Source organism: Takifugu rubripes, chromosome 8 (genome assembly GCF_901000725.2).
Source record: "Takifugu rubripes chromosome 8, fTakRub1.2, whole genome shotgun sequence".
NCBI classification, from domain to species: Eukaryota; Metazoa; Chordata; class Actinopteri; order Tetraodontiformes; family Tetraodontidae; genus Takifugu; species Takifugu rubripes.
In genome coordinates, this window is record NC_042292.1 from 9,540,374 (window position 1) to 9,550,410 (window position 10,037).

Below are 10,037 nucleotides of genomic sequence, written 5' to 3' on the forward strand. Positions count from 1 at the left end.
ACGTTCTTCCTGTCATCTGCCGGCCACAAGTCAACCCTTCTATTAATAGCCCCCGCCCCCACCCCCGCCCCCACCCCCTGGGTCTTTATCACAACCAGACACTCATCAGGTGATTTGATTAACAAATTGCAGATGGGCAGGAAGCCTTTGAGGAGTTTTTGGCGAGGTAGTAACAGTCCGCTCCATTAAAGCTCCAGCATGGTGGTTCTGACCCGCTTCAGAGCAGCGAGCTTCACGTCGCTCAGCCAGTTCAGTAAACGTGGACGTTTCCTGGAGGGAGAGCTTCCGATGTCTAGAGTCTCGGAGTGGTGCGATGTTCCTCCATCTGAAGATGATACCCACCCTGGGGGGGGCAGCTCTGGTCCTCATGTCGAGCATCGGTAGAGCGGAAACTTGTTGGTTAAACACTCGTTCTGCGGTTGATCCTCATCCATTGTTTCAAAAATGTCTCACTCACTTTCTCCAAACAGCCTTTTAAAAATAAAGAAGAGGAACATCTCTGCTTCTCCACTTCCTCGAGGCGAACAGCTACAAACGGAGTGTTGGACGGGACCGGGACACCGATTTAGGTTGGTATCCATGATGGTTACCTTATTTATCTACCTTCACATGACCAAGGTGGCATCAATGACCCCTCTGGAAGGTGTGACCCCCACCAGTAGATGACAAGGTAAATGTGTTCTTACAGTCTTTGGAAAGCTCCCTTGACTTTCCATTCTTATTGGAATTAGCTGATGCTGTACAGAGACAGGAAAGACTGCTCTCTTCCCCTCGTCTCCGTAAAACTTCAGTTTTATTTCAAATTTTTTCCAACTTACAGTAAAATCTTGCGACTTACTAAATGCTCCATCTGGTCAGCTGACCTTTAGCCACTCGCCTCTTGAGCACACCATGTTCCAACTGACCTAAAACTGTGACAAATGTTAAATCAGCCGAATTTAGCAGAATGTGTGTGCTAATGCTAATCCGGGCTTTAGAAAATGTTATTAGCGTGGACACAAATTCAGTTCATGAGGCAAAAAACACCCCAAATGAATTCTGGACAATCTGTGCTCCTGGGTCCGTATTTGTGACAAATGGCGCCCGGCGCTGATCCCCCTCCACTATAAACACACACAGGCACGACAGAGTGGCGTGCTACAGTACATCCGTCACCCATCAGCGAGCGCGTGCAAACCCCCGCCCGGGCCATCACGACAGTCCATCGTGCGCTAATATCTCGGGGCATCAGTAGCTATTCCAGAAGCAGAACTAACAAGTTAAGCCCAAACATTGGGTTAGCATGGCAGTGTGAGGGGGTGGGGGTGGGGGGGTTTATGAGTGCGTACTGGTTTGGGGGGGCGATACATCAAACAGAGACGGTCAGTCAATATTAGGGTATGGAAAATCAACACGCTATTTTAAAGGGGAGGCTTATGCTCAAACATCACAGCAGCAGTTAGCGGGGCCGAGCGTTTCCCGGGGCCCAAATCGCCGTTTCTCATTTGTTGCATTAGCCGGTATGATGGCGTACAAATAAAATTTCCATGAGCAAGGGAAGTTTCTTTGCATACAGAATATAACTGTGTGTGTCTTTGTGTTGTGCGCACGCGTGTGTGTGTGTGTGTGGGTGTGTGGGTGTGTGTGGTGGGGGAGAGGCGTTAAAAGACGTTTAGAAAATTTGCATTCTTGAATTTTAACAGTGGGTAAACTCATCTAAAAGTCACTGAAACTCTTTCAGACTCTTTCAGAAAAGTTGCAGCTGAGCGACGTGATGTAAATATCGGGGCGCACGTATGCTTTACTGTGCACGTTAAAGGCCGACCTCGCCGCCTGCCGCCGTGTTTTTTACCGTTTAGACAGTTGAATTTTACAGGCAGCCTCTTCCCGTCCCAACAGAAAAACTTCAACAGTCACTTCATTTGGAGCAGCCGCTCCAGCTTTATTGGCCGTTTCCTCTTCAGAATATTCCAGGCCGCGCTGATGGCCGCCACCTGCGTTATCACACAGGCTACAAAGCAGATGCAGCGGAACGATTTTGGCGCGCGCGCCGCAGCGGAGACGTGGCGGCGAATCTGGCAGGACGCTGGAGGAATCTGCAGGATGACGAATGTCTCGCAGCTGAAGACTCCTGCCCACAACGGGAAGATGACAGAAGACACCTTCAGCCGCGGCATGTGGGCCCGCCGCTAAATGCTACGCTGCCGGTCAAATATAGCGCGGTAGCTGGAGAGTATTTTTGGTGATGGGTGTGATGTGAAGCGTCTGCGTGCTCAGGTTTCCTACTGAGGGAGATTCTCGATGAAAACAGGCTTTCTGAGGTGCAAACGCAAGATGCCAAAATGCTCCAAACTGGAAAAAATTGATTTTTTTTTTAAGGATTCAGGAGACGTTAAAATAACCGTTTCGCTAGAACTGAGCCCAGAGTTTCGCAACCAGACAGATAAAAGTTAAAAAAAAAGACATACCAGCAGCATTAAAGAGAATTAGCTGCTATCTTGATCCAACTGTTGCATCTTAGCAACAAACTGGAACCAACAATGGGGAGCGAGTCACGGCAAAGAAGCTACAGCGCCCCCTGTTGGCCGAGGGTAAACACCTCCATCCATTTTTCGCCAAAATTAAAAAAAAAACAAAAAGAAAACGTTCCTGCTTTTCAGCATCTGTTTTTGACTAAAGTTTTGGTTTTTTTTAAGATTCTTGATTAAACGTCTGAGCTGTCATCTTCCTGGAAATATAAATATTCCCTTCATTTGCAAAATACTTTAGCTAACTTGGCTAATTTAGCTGGCTGTGTCGAACAGCAGTGATCACGGTGCGTTCAGGTGACAATAAGAAAATACCCTCTGGCAGGTACAAAGGATGATGTCTCGCCACGCTCGCTGGAACACTCCTGTCAGTCTAAACCAGGGGTGGGCATCGAGGACCGGATCCAAGCCAGACTTTCTGTCCTACAGGTAAACACTTTCACCTGGGGTTCCATTTACCTTGGTGGAAGCATTTCCTGCCTGGTAGGAAATCGGAAACCGGAAACCGGCTTGAATTCAACCCTTGAGGAATGGATTTGACCTCCTCTGATGGGCAAGTCCAATCCATGAAGGCTGGAATCCAGCCAGGTTTTGCATCCTACCAGGGCAGAAACCGCCTTCACCAAGGTAAATGGAACCCCAGGTGAGAGTATTTACCTGTAGGACAGAAAGTCTGGCTTGGATACGGCCCTCGAGGACTGGATTTGCCCACCCCTGGTCTAAACTGTATTTACGGGAGGACGCCATGATGGATACGGCGCTAATATCACAGTTAGACGAGACATGAATCATTGAGATAAAAACACAACGTGACAGATAAATGTCAAGCGTGAAGCCTTCGCGAGTCCATCTGATGGGACGTGTCTTCGTCATCAGGGCGGCCGTCTTTGCTAACGCGTCGTCTTCAGGTGTCGTTTCCAGAGCTAACAGGTTTCAGGCGTGCAAACGCACTATAGGTGAAACGGATGCTCTCATCTGCTCCGGCGCCGCTGGCGCAGAAACCCGGCGCGGCTAAATTGAAATCATTCCATCAAACGGAGATTTCATTTCCGTGACGTTTGCTTGATGGATGATTCGCTGTCGTCGTTCTTTTCAACGTTTCTTTGTCTCATTTGTTTTGGTGAAAAATGGTTTAAAACCGGCTGCAGCCGGAATGCCGTTTCTTTCCAGGCCGTTTCCGTGTGACAGAAGCTTTTTGTTTATCATAACTAAATGTTATTAAAGTACGACGGCGCTAACCTGCCGCACAGTAACTCTGTAGGCAGCCAATTACAGCAGGAGTCCTGAGGGGCGGAGCTTCTGAACGCCTCCATGTTTCATGTTTTAGAATTGAAACAAAAGTAGCCCATAAAATAAAAGTTATCCCCCCCTTTTTTTTAAAAAAAAAAAAAAGAGAATTAGTTTGATACTTTTCAAATGTATTTTAGTTTGATATTTGACCACTGTTACGCCCCAGTTTGAAGCTAAACTTATTTTTACTAGTTTATCAAAAAAGGTCAATGCAGATCAAGCAAGTTTGTTGTTGTTTTGGGGTTTTTTTTAAATTCTTGCACAGTTTAAACCAAAATGGATTTAATATAACTAAAAAAACACATATTTGACTGAACAATCGATAAAAACATAAATGCAACTCAGTTGATTAAAGAAGCAAAAGAAAAAATCTTTATTTATCTTTGATAACACACGAAGATGAGCGATACTTTTTTCATCCATTCCGCATTTTTAAAGGAATTTATTCCATTTTATGTCACTTCCGTGCTTCCTTACGAGCTGCCGCGCTGCATCTGCGTCAATGTCGCATCAACTTCCTGATTATTATTAATGTTGACGTCGCCTCCCGTGGAAACAGCCCATTGATGACTTGAACGCGCTCACGTGACCCCAGGTGGAGTTAAAGTGGGCGGGGCATTCATTATACACAGGTGTCGCCCCCGAGCCCCCCCTGGACGGTGAAAGTGAGGGTGCCGCGCTGTGATTGGCTGAAGGCATAATGACATAATAGCCGTGACTTCAGTGGTCAAGTGGTCTGTTGGAGCGCGCGCAGATGAAAACAATCCTCATTTCATCTTTTTCTTGCGTGACAGTTCATGTAAATGACGACGTGGCGTCTGAATGTAGCCTGTAATTTACCCCCCCCCCCCCACACACACACACACACCACACACACACAAACCACACACACACACCACACACACACACAACTACAGCTCTCCGTTTGGAAGACGACTGCTGCTCTCTGCAGTTTAAAGGCGTCCACACACGCTCTTCTTCTTCTTCTGTGGTGGAGACACACGGGTGGGTGAGTGAGTGAGTGAGTGAGTGAGTGAGTGAGTGAGTGAGTGAGTGAGTGAGTGAGTGGGTGAGTGGGTGAGTGGGTGGGTGGGTGGGTGGGTGCATTACTTCATTATATGTTTGACATGTGACACAAATGATCTTTCTTAATAACATGTTTTGATAAAACAAAAAACATTTCAATTTAATTTCAAATTACATGAATATTTTGTATGAAATATGTTCATTTTTTTCATGTCACAGATGAAAAATGTTCAACTGATCGAATCACGATCATCAGAAATCTGCAGCTTAACAATAATTTAACTATTGTATTGTCTAGTAATAATTTTGTAATTACGTTTGGGTTTTTTTTTCCCAAACTGACTCATAAATTGGAAATCACACCAAAGAACTTCGGGATTAAAAGGAAAATATTCCAGTTTTTAACTCTATAACCTCGTCTGAAATGCTTTGCAAATTTTCAGCACTTTCTAATCTGACTCTCAAAAACATCAGTTGCTGTCAATAACCATTAAAAGTCAGTTTTAACGCTGAACTGCTGTTTTATTGATCTGCTCCTCCATAAATCTGCGTTATTTTGATATCAGAGCGTGTTAGCGTCCTCTGAGCCGACGCACTGATTCCAGTCGTTAATCAAACAGGCGAATAAACAAAATATGTCTTTAAGAGCGATTAGAAAGAATCTGATCCGTTAAAACAACACACAGTATGCTAATTAGCCCATTAGCATACAATACTCACAGCAATAACACTATTACGGTAATGAACCATCTGCATACATAATGTAAACAACCATATAAATGCTTTGCCTCTGTCACATGACTCTGTCACCATCTCTCAACATGTATGAACAGTTCAGACACGCGTGATTTAACTCTGACATGCTGGTGATGCTAACATGTTGCTACGTCTGCATTAATGAAAAATGAAAAACAGAAAATTTGCATTTGAGAGGCGGGGCTTGTTCACTTACAACCGAAGCGTTAGCAGACCCAACAGCTAGCTAATCTCAGTGAATAAAGCTACACCTGTAATGGCCACCGAATGCCAAACAGACATGTAGCACAGCTAGGTAACATCTGCCGGGCAGCGTGCCAACATCTGTGAGTGCTAGCTATTGTTAGCCACCGCTGGTTAACACACAGTTAGCTATCGTGTGCCGCAGCCGCTACCCTGACACGCCAGATGAAAAAAGTTGACGCGACCTCGTCATCTTTAACTCGGACGGTGGCGTTTTTACACGAGGAGCAACGCGGGCGTATCCGATGATTTTTATTTTCGCCGGCTAGCTTTTGCTGCGTGTTTCAGATGTGGGATTACAGCGGCCGCGAACGTGAGCGTGAAGAGATTTGTCAGGAGGCGTCGACAGATCCAGATAAGCTAACTGGAGCTTCTTTTAAAGATCAGATCCGCGCAGATTAGCTGCAAACCGCCCTGAAATGTGCTCCGGTTCACCCGACAGGATTTAATTTGAGCTGCGTTTGTCTTCATTCCGCCCCTCAGATTACCTGTCACTTTCTCAGCGGCCGAGGGCTCAGATGAAGCGGCGGAGATCAGATCGCGCTCAGATTTTAATCCCGGTGTCACGTCGGGACCCCGCAGGGGGGCGGAGCTAAAGTTTGTGTCTTTAAGTCTTTTAAATAGAAAAGTGCCTCCGCTCCGTCTAATCTGATTGGGTGCGTTCCCTTGGAAATGGAGGGCAGCGCCAAAACAAAAGATCACCAATCAGATAGAAGCGGCTCCCGCTGAACGGGTTGGCAGGCCATGAATGCTTCGCCCTCTCATGCGCGCTCGTATCGAGCAGCGAGATTCCCCGTGTCGCTTTTATGTGTTAATCGTCACCGCTCACTGAGGCTATTGTGCCGTCTGCGTCGCCGGGGGAGGAGAAACGGGGGCGGCGAAGGGTTTATATGTGGGCTGAATGCGAGCGGCGGCGGGTGCCAACACCGTTTCACACGAGCACAGAATCGCCTCATCACCCCGTTGACGAGGGTCCAAAAGTGCAATGTGGCGCCACAGACGAGCGTAATTGGTGGGAAAGAAGAAGGAGCTGATTTAGATTTTCAAGGAGCGCCCGAAGGCCTCGTCAGCAGCTAAAGCGTCCCAGTTTACCGATGGTCCCTGAAGTGTCCGGCCCGTGTCGCACGTTGAAAGTAGCCGTTCCGTAAGGTTTGTGGACTCGGAGTTGCCTTCCTCTCCTCCTGCCTCTCGGGCGTTTAAATTTCACAAACATTTAAAGTTCCAACATTTTTTACGAGTCGGATCAAAATCGAAAGTAACAAGTAAAAATTAGCTTCCTCTAAAAAGCTTGTTTTCGATTCAGTCGCCCCCTGGTGGCAGGCTGCAGTAAAAACAAATTTGTTTACTCTGTTGTTGTCATCTTATCGCAGAGTGATTATATCTGTGTATGAGCAGACCCCCTCATCCCCCCCCCCCCCCCCCATGTTTTCAGGTAAAAACATGAAACTTTTGTTCCATTTTATCTGTTCATTTCGCTACAAGACGAAAACGGCCGCACTATAAAAACGGTGGACCAGGAAACTTTGGTGCCAGCCATCATAATCACTGTTGTGCGTCTTTATACTGAATGATTCATTACCGCCATATTCTGGCCCGGCGTCGGTACGGCCCATTCCCCTCACGTAAACGGGGCCTCGCCACTCACCCGTCCCGGGTCTGGATCTTGAAGCCGACCCGTTTTCTCTGGTTCTGCCGTCACAGCTTCACATGCTGTGTCTCCGTTTGCTGAATAAATGAACATTTAGCATCGCATTCTCCTTGAATAACTGTTCATTTTGAGGAACCCGCAACAGGAAGTGTGTTAAACCTCACTTCCTTCATCTCGGTATCGAGTTTACGGCTGCGACTTTTCCACCGACGATCCAAACTTTGGCGAAGGAAAGTTGATGCATTATTAATAAAAATAAATAAATATAAACAGAGAACATACAGTACGCCGTTTTGACGTGTTGGTTTGAGACCGAAACAAACAAATTTTGTAAACTCTGAAACGGATTTGATGCAGATTTGGTGACTGCGGCGCTCCTGAACCCTGATCCGGCGGCTCCGTTCAACCCCAACCAGCCTTCAGCTGCCCGAAATTCTGTTTTTGAAAGAAGGAGAGCGAGCGAGGCGGTTTAAAGGTTGAGGGATGAGAGGAAGAGAGCAGCTCATTAAGACTTTTAACTGCCAAGCGTCTCATTTGCGGAGCGCCGAGTGCCGAGGGCGGCGAGGCCACGTTTGTTTAGGCGGCGTTGCCGTGCAGCGATGGTCAAACAGATGCACATTTTCCTGCAGCTCTGATGAAGCTCCAGCACGCTACCGCGGCGCGCCGCGGGACGAGGGGGCGCGGCGGCCGCCGACGTGGGAGGACGCGGGGAAACGGGCGCCTTCGCTCCGGCGTGTCGGGGCTCTGCTGGCGAGCGAAACCAAAACAAATTCACGTTTAGAGAAACGCGCGGCAGCAGCTGGCGTTCCCACAGCCGCCGCCAGAACCAACGTTTCAAGAGATGCAACCCAATCTGCTCTGCACCTGGGCGGCGGGCGGGGCGCCGTTTCAACTCTGGAACTGACCGCTTGTGTGTGTGCGTGTGTGTGTGTGTGTGTGAGAGAGAGAGAGAGAGAGAGACTTTTACAAATTAGCTTTTACATTTTAAAGCCACAAATTGGGTGCGTCTCATGCTAAAGCTACAGCTAAGCTAGCAGTCATTCGCCCGTGAACAGCGGTGACGAGCGAACATGTTGTCGCCGTGTTGAACATCTGACCTGGCTGAAACCTGCGGCGAGCGGCACAGCTGAACAGGAGGCCGTCTGGATGGGCGAGGGCAGGGGGAGCGCGGGGCGGGGGGGTGGGGGAGGGGAGGGGGGGGTTGGCTCGACACGCTTGGCTACCTGCCCTGGTCCCATTGACCAGACAGCTGAACTAGCGAGAGCAGGAGGAGGGGGAGGAAGGGAGGCGCAGGAAATGGACAGACTTTTCAGATACACGAGAGAATAATAATCTGCACCTTCAAACGAGGCACCAACGTTTATCCGAGATCCCGGAAAAAGAGTCCAGGGTTCTGACGCTAGCGTGCTTGCTAGTACGCTTGCTAGTACGCTTGCTAGTATACATGAGTCAATGGTTGAGAGGAAAATCACCGAACCGCTTGTGTGGTGTCACATGACCTGGCAGCGAACGTTGTTGGGCAGGTTACGAACAATGTGTAGCGATATCTGACTTCCGTTAATATTTCTGGAAAACAGACATCAGCCGATCATTTTTTTTTTCGTTGTTAGCTCAGAGAATCGTGGAGAATCGTCTCCGTACTCACACGCCGTGTTGCCGCTGTCACCGCAACTGTTGCCGCGTCCGCATGTTCCCGCCTCTGCTGGGCTCCTGGCAGGCGGCCTGAGCGTGGCCACGCCCACAACCAGATGGTCCCAACCAATCAGGCGTAGACCAGGGGAGACTTGTGACAGATGGCGACCCCCCCCCCCCCACAACAGGTAACACACGCGCAGGTCGTTGATGTCAATTTATTTAATTTTTTCCAGAGATTTGTTCATGTTTTGAGACTTCATTTATTCATATATGTTTCACCTGTCCGATGAATCAATATTTATTGATAGCTTTGTGTTTATGTATGTTTATGTGCAAATTACTGACAAATCTGTCCAAAACACACACACACACACACACATGTTCATCTCAAGCTCCAACCATCCATGTAACTTGGATGTCAGGGCAAATCTGTCTGGCAGGAAGTGCTTTTTGATGAAGCCGTTCATAAATTTTAATCCATCACGGCGGCTAACGTGACGTATAGACGAGCAGCTCATCCATATTTCACACGGGAGCTGCTGAGAAAACATCACCGCCACCTTTCTCCACCTTGTTGTAGCTGTCACTCGTGTGTTACTCAAATGTAAACAACTTAGAGTAGGAATGAACCCACTGGCTGTAGGTAACAAGCGTCGCTAATGCTAAGATATTTTGGGTGATCTTGTTGTCTGGGATGGATAGAACAGATTCATTTCCCTTCAAAAAAAGAACAAAAAGCATAAAGTGATTAAAAATCTTTGTTTCCTGCAACTCGGAGGTGGCGGCGAGCTGATTTTCACCCTGGATGAAAATGAAACGTATTATCCAGCCATTAATTGATTGCGGAGCTGCTTTGAAATGTGGATCTCCCTGAGAATCGGGAATTAGAGCCGACTCTGAGGGCCAATTAGGTGAGTCTCTGACGCATCTCA

The 10,037-nt window shown here is 47.7% G+C and overlaps 1 long non-coding RNA gene across 1 annotated transcript; it reads left to right on the forward strand.

Annotated features, from left to right (window-relative positions):
* The first annotated feature begins 6,471 nt into the window (after positions 1 to 6,471).
* Positions 6,472 to 9,994, forward strand: LOC115250799 (uncharacterized). The gene is made up of 3 exons (XR_003889383.1): positions 6,472 to 6,971; positions 9,081 to 9,290; positions 9,884 to 9,994. It is a non-coding gene; the product is annotated as an uncharacterized lncRNA (long non-coding RNA).
* The last annotated feature ends 43 nt before the right edge of the window (positions 9,995 to 10,037 follow it).